Here is a 15,029-nt window from a genome sequence, read left to right on the forward strand (position 1 = left end):
AGTAGACTGAAGTCCTCCAAGTAGCATCGCATAGCATAACCCTAACCGATGATCCTCCCCTCGTCGCCCTGTGAGAGAGCGATCACCGGTTGTATCTGGCACTTGGAAGGGTGTGTTTTATTAAGTATCCGGTTCTAGTTGTCATAAGGTTAAGGTACAACTCCAAGTCGTCCTGTTACCGAAGATCACGGCTATTCGAAAAGATTAACTTCCCTGCAGGGGTGCACCACATTCCCCAACACGCTCGATCCCATTTGGCCGGACACACTTTCCTGGGTCATGCCCGGCCTCGGAAGATCAACACGTCGCAGCCCCACCTAGGCACAATAGAGAGGTCAGCACGCCGGTCTAAACCTATGCGCACAGGGGTCTGGGCCCATCGCCCTTAGCACACCTGCATGTTGCGTACGCGGTCGAAAGCAGACCTAGCCTAGTGGCGTTCCAGTCCAATCCGGCGCGCGCCACTCAGTCGCTGACGTCACGAAGGCTTCGGCTGATACCACGACGCCGGGATACCCATAACTACTCCCGCGTAGATGGTTAGTGCGTATAGACCAAATGGCCAGACTCAGATCAAATACCCAGATCTCGTTAAGCGTGTTAAGTATCTGCGAACGTCGACCAGGGCCAGGCCCACCTCTCTCCTAGGTGGTCGGAACCTGCCCTGTCGCTCTGCCTCAAAGATCCACTCACGGGTGCTCCTACGAGCCGACCCGTCTTTAATCACCACATGTACCATGTATAAAGTATATAGTATATACCCGTGATCAACTCCCGAGTGATCACGGCCCGATAGTATAGCATGGCAGACGGACAAGGATGTAGGGCCACTGATGATAAACTAGCATCCTATACTAAGCATTAGGATTGCAGGTAAAGGTAACAACAGTAGTAGCAAGGACAGGCTATGCATCAGTATAGGATTAACGGGAAGCAGTAACATGCTGCACTACTCTAATGCAAGCAGTATAGAGAAGAGTAGGCGATATCTGGTGATCAAAGGGGGGGCTTGCCTGGTTGCTCTGGCAAGAGAGAGTGGTCGTCAACACCGTAGTCGTACTGGGTAGCAGCGGCGTCGGTCTCGGTGTCTATCGAGAGAAGAGGGGGGAGAAACAATAAATATATAAGCAAGCATATGCATAGTGATGCATGACATGACAAGTAACGACGTTAGAGGTGCCCTAACGCGGTATGAGGTGATACCGGTGAAGGGGGGAAACATCCGGGAAAGAATCCCCGGTGTTTCGTGTTTTCAGGCAGAGTAGCCGGAGGGGGAAAGTTGCGAGTTTGATAGGTTAGGGATGCGTGGCGGACGAACGGGCTGCGTATCCGGGTTCGTCTTGTCGTTTTGAGCAACTTTCATGTACAAAGTTTTTCCATCCGAGTTACGGATTATTTCATATTAATTTTAAAGATTTAATACATTTTTAGAATTAACAGAATTAATTTAATTAGAAAATGTAATTATGATGTCAGCATGATGTCATTAGTCAACTGTCTGTTGACTGGTTCAATAGACGTGTGGGTCCCATTCATCAATGACTAAGACTAATTAACAGTAGTTAGGTTATCTTAGTAGGTTAATTAGGTTTCATTAGTTAATTAACAGCATTATTTTAAGTTAATTATTAATTAATTAATATTATTATTCCTTTTATTATTTTCCTTTTACGTTCTGGGGCGTGGGGCCCCCTAGTCAGTGGCCCAGAGGGCCACAGCGATTCGGGTACCGCTGGTATGCGGGCGCGCAGGTTACGGGCACAGGAACCTGGCCCGATTGGGCAAATGCCCAGATCGACAGGGGGGGCGCCGGCCATGGGCACGGCAAGCCCGGTCGCCTGGGACGACAGCGGCAGCGGCGAGGCCACGTCGGGGTGGCGCCGGGGCGGCGAGGAAGCAGCACAGGCGAGGCCACGGCGACCTGGGGAGGTAGCGGCACGGCGGTTGCGGTGGGTAGAGGAGGCAGCAGGGCGGCGCGCGCGCGTGCACGCGGTGGCCAGGGCGACAAGCGGCGGCGCTTCGGGTGGAGGACGCGGGCAGGTATGGGGCGCGGCTAGGCGTGGCGCAGGCGCGCGCGGAGGTGCGGTGAAGCGGCCGTGAGGCGCGGGCGTTGCGCGAGCAGCGCGCAGCCGCGGGGTGGAGGTCGTGGCTTCAGGGCGGCAGCAGGCGGGGCTGCGTCGTGGTCTAGGCGCAGCGGCGCACGCGCGAGCGTGTGTGCAGGGGCGGCGTGCGGTGAGGCACGGCGGGCACGGCCAGGGTGCACACGAGAGAGGGGGGCGACGGGGATCTGGTGGGCGAGCGCGCGCGAGGGCACGGGGAGGAAGCGGAGGACCGGGGGTCCTCACCAGCGTTGGTGAGCAGGGGGGCGGCGAGGCTCGGTGGAGACTTTGGGGAGGAGGACGAGGATGCATCATCGGCGAGGAGGAGACGAGTAGGACGAAGCGACGGGCGGTGGCGGGATCCGGCGAGGAGGAGGTTGTGGCACGGGCGCGCGGGAAGGGTCGTCGCCGGCGGGCGGCTTCAGGCGATGGCGTTGAGCGGCGGGGGGGGGGGGGGACGACGCGGTGGGATCGAGCCCTCGATCTCGATCCAGATCGGGGGAGAAGGGAGAGAGCGTGTGGGGGGAGGGGAGTGGGTGTCGGCGCTAGGTCACGGGGAGGGGAGGAGGCCTAGTAGGCCAGGGGGTTAGGTAGTGGGGTGGCTCGGTCCGAGTGGGCCGGCCAGTTGGGCCGAGGCCCAGGTGGGCCAAGGGGGACTTGTATTCTTTTTTTTTGTTTTGTTTTCTCTTTTGTATTTTCTTTTTCTTTTATTTCTTTTCCTTTCTGTTTTAATTCAATTTAAAATATTTATGCATTTTATAAAACTGTATCTTCTACACCACAATTATCTATGTAATATTTAGTACAAACCGAACATTTTTATTTTAATGTTTGAAAACTTTTATTGTTTTCTTGTAATTAAATTTTGAACTTGTTTCGGTTTTGAATTATCTAGGGTTTATCAACAGTAACTGAGGTGACGTGGCATCATTAGCGGGGGATCACTGTAGCTTAATTATCCGGGCGTCACAATTCTCCTCCACTACAAGAAATCTCATCCCGAGATTTAGGAGGGGAGTAAGGGGCAGAGATTGATTACGAAATTCTAACGGATCTTCTCGGTGTTGGTTGCTCTTCTCGAAGAGGTCAATCCAATATATTGATGCCTTCATACTTCTGCTTCAGGTCAAAATGATGAAGTCGTCATCCTGTCTTCGGGATCTTCATCGTACTTACGAAAAGGTAAGGGGTAGCTCGGCTACGACAGAATGCTTAAGGGGTAATCGTCTGGGGTTTTCCCGTGAATGAACAGATGAGTATCTCACGAGTTTAACAAATCGAGAGTAAGGTAAGAAGGTACAATAAGGAGTTTGAAGCGGATAGTCAATCGTCGTTCCCTGAAACAGAGTGTGAAAGGGGTTCAAAGCAACGGAAACAAGTATTGTGTTTAATACCAGGATTGAGGATCACACGGAAGGTGGCTCGTGAATTACATACGAGGCCAGGTGCGAGGAACAACTGTAACGCCCTCGATGCGGCTATAGCTCCCACGTGTCGAGGCACGACTTAGAGGCATAACCGCATTGAAAGCAATGTCGCAAGTCAGGCAATCATTACAACATCCCATGTAATACATAATAAAAGGGAGAGATAACATAGTTGGCTTACACTCGCCACGTCACATCAGAGTACATAAGTAGCATCCATCAAACAAACACTCATGGCCCGTCTACGGCGCCAAAATAGAAAAGAACCCAACATGCGACAAGGCCCTGAATCAAACCCCAACTAGGCACCACTACTGATCATCGGGAAAAGAAACATAATAACGCTGAGAGTCCTCGTTGAACTCCCACTTGAGCTCGTACTCATCACCTAGAGCGAAATCACCTGGACCTGCATCTGGAATTGTAGTATCTGTGAGCCACAGGGACTCAGCAATCTCACACCCACGCGATCAAGACTATTTAAGCTTATAGGAAGGTTAAGGCAAGTGTAGGTGGAGCTGCAGCAAACGACTAGCATATGTGGTGGCTAAATTATCCGCAAAAGAGAGCGAGAAGAGGAGGCAAGGCGCGAGCGAGAATCTAGAGGAATAACCTGCGCAAGCATAACTCCAACACCGTATCCACTTCCCGGATTCCGCCGAGAAGAGGCCATCACGGCAACACACGCAGTTGGTTCATTTTAATTAATTAAGGTTTAAGTTATCTACAACCGGACATTAACAAATTCCCATCTGCCCATAACCGCGGGCACGGCTTTCGAAAGTTCAATCCCTGCAGGGGAGTCCCAACTTAGCCCATGACAAGCTCTCACGGTCAACGAAGGAATAGACCTCCACCCGAGACACACCGATCAGACTCGGTAACCGGTACAACAAGACAATTCGACAGGTTAAAACAAGACCAGCAACACCGCCCGAATGTGCCGACAAATCCCGATAGGAGCTGCACATATCTCTTTCTCAGGGCACACTCAGATGAGCGCTCCATACAACTAAAACCAAACCTCGAGTTTCCCCGAGGGGGCGCTGCACAGGACTCTAGTTTGGACCAACACTCAGAGGAGCACTGGCCCGGGGGGGTTAAAATAAGATGACCCTTGAGTCTACAGAACCCAAGGGAAAGGAAAAGGCTAGGTGGCAAACGGTAAGACCAATGTTGGGCATTGCTGGAAAAGCTTTAATCAAGGCGAACTATCAAGGGGTTCCCATTATAACCCAACCGCGTAAGGAACGCAAATCCGGGAACATAACACCGATATGACGGAAACTAGGGGGGCAAGAGTGGAACAAAACACTAGGCGAGAGGCCGAGCCTTCCACCCTTTACCAAGTATATAGATGCATTAAGATAACATGGCAATATAATGATATCCCAACAAGTAAATAAATGTTCCAACAAGGAACGGCCTCCAAACTTCACCTGCAACTAGCAACGCTATAAGAGGGGCTGAGCCAAGCGGTAACATAGCCAATCAACGGTTTGCTAGGACAAGGTGGGTTAGAGGTTCAACATGGCAATTGGGAGGCTGACAAGCAAATGGTAGGCATCGTAGCATTGGCATAGCAAGAGCGAGCAAACTAGCATAGCAAAGATAGTAGTGATTTCGAGGGTATGATCATCTTGCCTGCACAGTTGTCAGAGTTGACTGGATCCTCACAAGCAAACTCAACGGGCTCCTCGGTAGAGAACTCGTCTCCCGGCTCTACCCAACAAGACAAACAAGCAACAAGGATACAATCAACCACGTGCAAGACCAAGCAATATGATGAAATGATGACATGCTATGCGGGATGCGATGCGGGATGCAAAACGCAAGATATGACAGGAAATGCATGAACCTGGCCTCAACTTGGAATTCCAAGGGTTCCACTGGATAGAGGGGATGAAATCGCTTGAAAACGATATAAAGATCATTGGAATCGGAGTTACGGTTTGGAAATGGCGAGCGTTTTACGAAACGAACCGATCTGCGATATACAGCAAGTAGGCTCCTAAATGCAACGAAATGAACATGCTACAGCCATCAAACATGAAAACAAAATACATGGCAGTGATGTACACAAGATGCTTAACAAAACACTAGCACTGAGCCATAGGCAAATTCATCCATTAAGAGGTTCAAACAAGCATGGCAAAAATGAATATGCAAAACAGATTCCAGACTTAGTGAAATTGACACTAGCCTGAAATTTCAGATCACGAAGCCCTCTTCGGAGCGGCAAAACAACATGATACAAAACCTGAACATGACAAGTAAGAACATGGCATGGAGCTACTCAACAAGCTTAAAAAAACACCCAAAGTGACCTGGGGCCAAAAGGGTTCACAAAATACTCTACCGAGCTCACGAACATAGCTCGAACACAATCAGTTTTCAGACTTGGTGAAAACTGAGACATGCAGAAATTTAACTCACGAAGGCATGTAAACGAGCTCGATGCACTCACTACGGTGCAAGTCATGGCAAGGAAAGCATATAACCAGCAAGAAGGCACAATATGCTAGCTACACATGGCAAGAACAAAGGCATAGCATGCATGGAACACTAACGGTAGCATCGGCAAAATCGCAAACAAGTTGACGATCTGCCCAGATTAACAACGAAGCAAAAGTTGAGCTCGATTGAGTCAACCTAGAGCACTCCACATATGCAAACAAAGATATGGATGGATAGAGCATAACATAAATATCAAAACTCCCTTACTGATCATCCTCAAAAGAGGCACGGATCACTAGGAAACAAGCTGGACATATAGCATCATGAACTAAAATATCCCAGACTTAGTGAAAATCACTAAGTCTCTGAAATCTGCAATCTCAGGTACCTCTCTTCGCAAGCTTGCACAAGACAACACACACATCCTAAAAATGCATGGGTGGCACCTCTGGAAAGAAGACAAAATGCTTAACAATTCATCCCAAAGGGGCACAGGCATATCATGCACGAATTAAACATGGCAAAAATGACAAAAGTGCATGATGAACTAATGGATCTGCAATTTAACTCATGAAGCCTCCTTCTAACAAAATTTTGGGTATCAAGATGAACTCAAATGCAAATGATGCAATGGAACGAAATGATGTACATGTCGAGGCGAAGATTTTGATATATTATACACCCAAAACGGAGCTACGGTTGCGGAGATACAAGCAGTCAAAGGTAGCACGAAAATTAGGGTTTCGGGAGTGAAAAGTCAACCGAGTGGATCTAGATCTGGCGCACGGATCCCGAGGCGGCGGCGGTACTGTAGCTCGAGCCCGCCGGAGATGGCCGCGGCGGTGGCCGGAGAAAGGGGGAGCTCGCCGGGCCTTGGCCGGAGAGGAGGGGCGCCGGCCCGGACGACGAGGAGGCGCGGCGAAGGGCGGCGGGGCCGGCTCGGGCGCCGTGGCGCAGACGCCGGGGCGGAGCGGCGCGGCTCGCCGGAGGCGCGGTCGCCGGTGACGGCGGCGCGGCGGCCGGAGGTGGGGGAGGCGGCGGATCCGAGCGGGAGGCGAGCCCCGGGCGGCGGCGGAGCTCACCGGGCCGCGGGGGCCGGATGCGGGCTCCCGGGCCGCGGTGGGAGGCGGCGGCGGCGGGGGTGACGTGGCGGCCCCCGAGTGGCTGGGCGCGGCGGCGGGGTGACGTGCGGACAATGTTCGTCGGCGGCGGTTGTGTCTGGCGGCGGCGGGAGGAGTTGGATCTAGGGTTAGGGGGGAGAAGAACCGTGGATTTCGGAGGGGGGTGTATATATAGGCATAGAGGGAGCTAGGAGAGTCCAAATGAGGTGCGGTTTTCGCCCACGCGATCGTGATTGAACGCTCTAGGACATGGAGCAGAGTTTGGTGGGTTTTGGGCCAAATTTGAGGGGTGTTGGGCTGCAACACACACGAGGCCTTTTCGGTCCCTCGGTTAACCGTTGGAGTATCAAACGAAGTCCAAATGATACGAAACTTGACAGGCGGTCTACCGGTAGTAAACCAAGGCCGCTTGGCAAGTCTCGGTCCAATCCGGAAATGTTTAATCCCCACACACGAAAGAAAGCTGGAAATGGCCACCGGAGGAGAACGAAGCGCCGGAATGCAAAACGGACAACGGGGAAAATGCTCGGATGCGTGAGACGAACACGTATGCAAATGCAATGCACATGATGACATGATATGAGATGCATGAAAACGAAAACAACACACGGAGACAAAGACCCGAACCCGAGAAATAAATATAACTTAGCGCCGGAGACGGCAAGAGTTTTATACAAATATGGAAAGTATATCTGGGGCATTACAACAACCTTAAAAAAACAGGGGGTGGTGGTTACCGGGATGTCACCATCAATAGTAATAGGGTGTTACTGACAGCATTGTACAACGAGGTGTTTACATAAGCAGGAGAATGTTACTGATTAGATCATATAGATCACAAGAAACGTTAAACCAACCAATGGAAAGGAAAAATGATTATCAGATTTAAACAGAAAAATGGAAAGGAAAATGTGTTTAAACACATATTTCAAGGGTATATCCTTCCCAAGGACAAGCAGAGTATGATATCCATGACAGGATATAATGTAGAAACTCTTTAGGTAGGGGAGAGAAATTTCATGACATTACCCATACAGCGATGTTTGGAGGATTGAGCAGGAAACATTTAGCATTGGGCTTTAAATGTTCTTGTTGAAAATCGGAGTACCATAGACATGCTTCGAGATAGCATTGACATAGTCTTCAAGCAAAGGTCGTACTTTGGATACACCAAGGATTCATCAGGAACAACTTATAGAATAAGTTTTGCAATTTCCTCATGGAAGAATGGATAACCTTGCTAATAAGAAAACTATAACAGTAGGTCCTCCGGCCAGGTGTGCTGGCATGACATCACCTTACCAGGTCATATGAGGATCAATGTTATAACTCTTGAAAGTATGTTCCAACCATCATATCTGACCGAGATTCAGATCTGATCGGTGTTAGGAAACCTCAGACTCAAGATGCCTGAGAAGAAAAGGTGCAAGACAAATTGACGAGACGACATTGTAAGATCCTCGGGAATTGAACTGTGGAAGCAAGTTCCGAATCATGAGTTCATTATTAAATCCAGGATAGAATGAGGTGGCTGATGGAATCAGCGACAATTCGTCGAGATTAACAAAAGATGGATTTCCACAATTAAGTGAACAAGGAGATAACATTTGTCAAATCAAATGATATAAGGAAGTATGCTCACGGAAAACATACACAATTAAACATTGGTTGAAAGGTGCGCCCAAAATATGGGTTGGGTTGCACGACCAATGTCAGAATGGTGATTCAATAATCAATAGTCTAAGAACGAACGGCCGACCATTAACTTCAAAGCAATAGGGTTGCTATAAGGGCAGAATCCAAACAGCACCGTTCACCTGTTGGTATCCCGGTTAGATCCAACACGGGGACCAAGAAAGAATGGTGATGCTGATAAGTATTACCTGTATCAAGAATTCTTAGGAGGTGGTGAAATTCTCACGACATTCTTGACATAAAGGATGGTAATACTCCAAGGTAAAGGAGAACCAATGTTGGATAGCAAGGTATAACACAAAACACGAACAAGTTTGTGTTGAACGGAAGGCAATAAAGTGGTAGATGATAAAACAAATCATCGAGGGCAAGGATGGTATTTCTCATCATGAATTCAATTGATACCTTGGAAGGAGTCAATTGTTGATGATGATCACGACAAATTTTGTCGAGAGATTTCATGAGGATGTAATCGATCAGCGATGACACCAAGCCAAAGGAATGATGAAGCAAGAGGTTATTGGAACCACAGGTACGACACAAACTCGAAATCAAGCTTGTTGTTCAAGGCGAAATGGAATGATGAGGGAGATCGACGTAAGCTTAGCTCATCATCGAAAGTTGTGCTCCGGGGTTAAGGACCAGGTAGCACAGTTAAAATCGGCACGATAATGATATAGCCGAGCAGGTTAGGATTTACGTGATCGAGTTCAAATTCGTAAGTAATGAAGGTTACCAAGAGTTGTTTAATCGCGGTGTGAACTCGATTCAGTTATCGATGTCTTTGAGTGTTTATTAACTCAGAGCCCGTGAAAGAAAAAAAATTGGAATCAGTGAGAATGTAATACTTGATGAAGAACGCATAAGAAGTTATGCAGTTCCGTGATAATCTCGAGATACCAGAGGGGGTAATACTCGACGAAAGATCAAAGTAAAGGTTAGAATGGTGTATTGATCCACAGAAGACAAGTGCTTAAACTTGCCCGAGAAATGGGATCTAAGAAGAACATATGGTCGGAACCACGCTTGCAAAGGATCAATTCACCAATACCAAAGGATATTATATTAAGGAAATAATTATTATTACAAGAAGCTTCCATGATAGGATCTACATCGTGTCCATGGGCATGAACACAAAGGTCCAAGGTCGACTCCCACTTCTCCAATGCATAACCTTTCATTCACTTCTCACTTTCGAAGAAGTTGTAGTGTTGAAATTTCATCTGGCAAAATACTAGAAGTGTATGACTCATGAAAACTTTCGAGTTCACACGGTTTTAGAGAAGGTTGTATAGGTTCAACCCATCGGGGTTTCTTAGAAACATATACCACAAGTTTCAAGGGTAAATATCACAAGCTCGAAAGTAGAGCATGGTTAGCAAAACAGAGGATACAATTTACCAAAGGTATCACATACCCATGGAGAGGCTCACAAGCTTATTGAATAGGAAGGACACTGCCGGATACTAATCCAACAACGGGTCCTATGGTCTACAATGGAGCTGATGCGAGTATCGGTACTTTATCTGAGGAAGATGGAATGAAATGGCATAAGATTAGCATTTCCAAATCAAGGGATCAAAAGCCAACACTCTCATTAAGAATGGATCAGTCGAATAGACTTAGGGGTACAATCGACGACAATTTGATTGGTCGATAACCAGCTCATGTTTAAAATGACGTGTGAGCCGGAAGGATGAATCATTGGATCTGATTGAGGCTGGCGAGCATTCACAACATTTTGAATCAACGGACTCAAAATGATAATGACAAGGGATGCCAATAAAATTATAGACTTATGGGATTAACCATAATGCAATCAAGTAAGAACTTCAAGAGTAATAGGCTACTCAGGATTTTCGGAAGTTCAAATAGTATTTTGAAGACTTTTGTGAAATACATGAACCAACTGGGGATGAGCAAATATCCGGTGAGTGCTAGAAATTACCCATAGTGGTATTCATGTGGCAAGGAATGCAAGGTAGTAGGCACAAAGTATTCTCAGAACAATAGAGAGAATTTTGGGGCATCTTGTAATAACAAGATCAATGAGGAATGATTATATGAATGGCACGTGTACGTAGTTATCCATAGAGGTTTATCGATAGAAGGGAATTGCAAAAGCAACACGCACAAGGTCTCGACAGAATATCGGAGAGTATCTTCGAAATCTTCTAGTGCAGTCGGCGATCATCTGGACTGAAGGGGCTCTCCGGGAGAAAGTATTTTCGAGAACCTAAGTTAGATTTTTAGTAAATTCATTTAACCCGAATAGAAGAGAGATCAGAGTCCCAGAGTATAGGTCGAGGAATAAAAGATCCTAATACCACCCAAATGGCGACGTGGGCCCGTAAGCCACACAACCATGTTAGTAAACAGTTTTCACTGACTAGACTCGACTTCGGCCAAGGAATTTGGAAGGAGGATTCCTACAGGCAGTCGGCTCTGATACCAACTTGTGACGCCCCCGATTCAATTGTACACTAATCATACACGCAAACGTGTACGATCAAGATCAGGGACTCACGGGAAGATATCACAACACAACTCTACAAATAAAATAAGTCATACAAGCATCATATTACAAGCCAGGGGCCTCGAAGGCTCGAATACAAGAGCTCGATCATAGACGAGTCAGCGGAAGCAACAATATCTGAGTACAGACATAAGTTAAACAAGTTTGCCTTAAGAAGGCTAGCACAAACTGGGATACAGATCGAAAGAGGTGCAGGCCTCCTGCCTGGGATCCTCCTAACTACTCCTGGTCGTCGTCAGCGGGCATCACGTAGTAGTAGGCACCTTCGGTGTAGTAGGAGTCGTCGTCGACGGTGGCGTCTGGATCCTGGGCTCCAACATCTGGTTGCGACAACCAGGAAGAAGGAAAAGGGGGAAAGGAGGGAGAAAGCAACCGTGAGTACTCATCCAAAGTACTCGCAAGCAAGGAGCTACACTACATATGTATGCATTGGTATCAACTGGAATAAGGCTATCATAGGTGGACTGAACTGCAGAATGCCGGAATAAGAGGGGGATAGCTAGTCCTTTCGATGACTACGCTTCTGGCAGCCTCCGTCTTGCAGCATGTAGAAGAGAGTAGACTGAAGTCCTCCAAGTAGCATCGCATAGCATAACCCTAACCGATGATCCTCCCCTCGTCGCCCTGTGAGAGAGCGATCACCGGTTGTATCTGGCACTTGGAAGGGTGTGTTTTATTAAGTATCCGGTTCTAGTTGTCATAAGGTTAAGGTACAACTCCAAGTCGTCCTGTTACCGAAGATCACGACTATTCGAATAGATTAACTTCCCTGCAGGGGTGCACCACATTCCCCAACACGCTCGATCCCATTTGGCCGGACACACTTTCCTGGGTCATGCCTGGCCTCGGAAGATCAACACGTCGCAGCCCCACCTAGGCACAACAGAGAGGTCAGCACGCCGGTCTAAACCTATGCGCACAGGGGTCTGGGCCCATCGCCCTTAGCACACCTGCACGTTGCGTACGCGGCCGAAAGCAGACCTAGCCTAGTGGCGTTCCAGTCCAATACGGCGCGCGCCACTCAGTCGCTGACGTCACGAAGGCTTCGGCTGATACCACGACGCCGGGATACCCATAACTACTCCCGCGTAGATGGTTAGTGCGTATAGACCAAATGGCCAGACTCAGATCAAATACCCAGATCTCGTTAAGCGTGTTAAGTATCCGCGAACGTCGACCAGGGCCAGGCCTACCTCTCTCCTAGGTGGTCGGAACCTGCCCTGTCGCTCTGCCTCAAAGATCCACTCACGGGTGCTCCTACGAGCCGACCCGTCTTTAATCACCACATGTACCATGTATAAAGTATATAGTATATACCCGTGATCAACTCCTGAGTGATCACGGCCCGATAGTATAGCATGGCAGACGGACAAGGATGTAGGGCCACTGATGATAAACTAGCATCCTATACTAAGCATTAGGATTGCAGGTAAAGGTAACAACAGTAGTAGCAAGGACAGGCTATGCATCAGTATAGGATTAACGGGAAGCAGTAACATGCTGCACTACTCTAATGCAAGCAGTATAGAGAAGTGTAGGCAATATCTGGTGATCAAAGGGGGGCTTGCCTGGTTGCTCTGGCAAGAGAGAGTGGTCGTCAACACCGTAGTCGTACTGGGTAGCAGCGGCGTCGGTCTCGGTGTCTATCGAGAGAAGAGGGGGGAGAAACAATAAATATATAAGCAAGCATATGCATAGTGATGCATGACATGACAAGTAACGACGTTAGAGGTGCCCTAACACGGTATGAGGTGATACCGGTGAAGGGGGGGAAACATCCGGGAAAGAATCCCCGGTGTTTCGCGTTTTCGGGCAGAGTAGCCGGAGGGGGAAAGTTGCGAGTTTGATAGGTTAGGGATGCGTGGCGGACGAACGGGCTGCGTATCCGGGTTCGTCTTGTCGTTTTGAGCAACTTTCATGTACAAAGTTTTTCCATCCGAGTTACGGATTATTTCATATTAATTTTAAAGATTTAATACATTTTTAGAATTAACAGAATTAATTTAATTAGAAAATGTAATTATGATGTCAGCGTGATGTCATTAGTCAACTGTCTGTTGACTGGGTCAATAGACGTGTGGGTCCCATTCGTCAATGACTAAGACTAATTAACAGTAGTTAGGTTATCTTAGTAGGTTAATTAGGTTTAATTAGTTAATTAACAGCATTATTTTAAGTTAATTATTAATTAATTAATATTATTATTCCTTTTATTATTTTCCTTTTATGTTCTGGGGCGTGGGGCCCCCTAGTCAGTGGCCCAGAGGGCCACAGCGATTCGGGCACCGCTGGTATGCGGGCGCGCAGGTTACGGGCACAGGAACCCGGCCCGATTGGGAAAATGCCCAGATCGACAGGGGGGCGCCGGCCATGGGCACGGCAAGCCCGGTCGCCTGGGACGACAGCGGCAGCGGCGAGGCCACGTCGGGGTGGCGCCGGGGCGGCGAGGAAGCAGCACAGGCGAGGCCACGGCGACCTGGGGAGGTAGCGGCACGGCGGTTGCGGTGGGTAGAGGAGGCAGCAGGGCGGCGCGCGCGCGTGCACGCGGTGGCCAGGGGCGACAAGCGGCGGCGCTTCGGGTGGAGGACGTGGGCAGGTATGGGGCGCGGCTAGGCGTGGCGCAGGCGCGCGCGGAGGTGCGATGCAGCGGCCGTGAGGCGCGGGCGTTGCGCGAGCAGCGCGCAGCCGCGGGGTGGAGGTCGTGGCTTCAGGGCGGCAGCAGGCGGGGCTGCGTCGTTGTCTAGGCGCAGCGGCGCACGCGCGAGCGTGTGTGCAGGGGCGGCGTGCGGTGAGGCACGGCGGGCACGACCAGGGTGCACGCGAGAGAGGGGGGCGACGGGGATCTGGTGGGCGAGCGCGCGCGAGGGCACGGGGAGGAAGAGGAGGACCGGGGGTCCTCACCAGCGTTGGTGAGCAGGGGGGCGGCGAGGCTCGGTGGAGCCTTTGGGGAGGAGGACGAGGACGCATCATCGGCGAGGAGGAGACGAGTAGGACGAAGCGACGGGCGGTGGCGGGATCCGGCGAGGAGGAGGCTGTGGCATGGGCGCGCGGGAAGGGTCGTCGCCGGCGGGCGGCTTCAGGCGATGGCGTTGAGCGGCGGGGGGGGGGGGGGGGGGGACGACGCGGTGGGATCGAGCCCTCGATCTCGATCCAGATCGGGGGAGAAGGGAGAGAGCGTGTGGGGGGGAGGGGAGTGGGTGTCGGCGCTAGGTCACGGGGAGGGGAGGAGGCCTTGTAGGCCAGGGGGTTAGGTAGTGGGATGGCTCGGTCCGAGTGGGCCGACCAGTTGGGCCGAGGCCCAGGTGGGCCAAGGGGGACTTGTATTCTCTTTTTTTGTTTTGTTTTCTCTTTTGTATTTTCTTTTTCTTTTATTTCTTTTCCTTTCTGTTTTAATTTAATTTAAAATATTTATGCATTTTATAAAACTGTATCTTCTACACCATAATTATCTATGTAATATTTAGTACAAACCGAACATTTTTATTTTAATGTTTGAAAACTTTTATTGTTTTCTTGTAATTAAATTTTGAACTTGTTTCGGTTTTGAATTATCTAGGATTTATCAACAGTAACCGAGGTGACGTGGCATCATTAGCGGGGGATCACTGTAGCTTAATTATCCGGGCGTCACATACCAAGTCTGCATCATCCGCAAGGGAAAAAACTTTCAAGCTACAACTAAAACATCACCACC

This window comes from Triticum urartu, chromosome 5A (assembly GCF_056163025.1).
Source record: "Triticum urartu cultivar PI428250 chromosome 5A, HENAU_Tu73, whole genome shotgun sequence".
Lineage (NCBI taxonomy): Eukaryota > Viridiplantae > Streptophyta > Magnoliopsida > Poales > Poaceae > Triticum > Triticum urartu.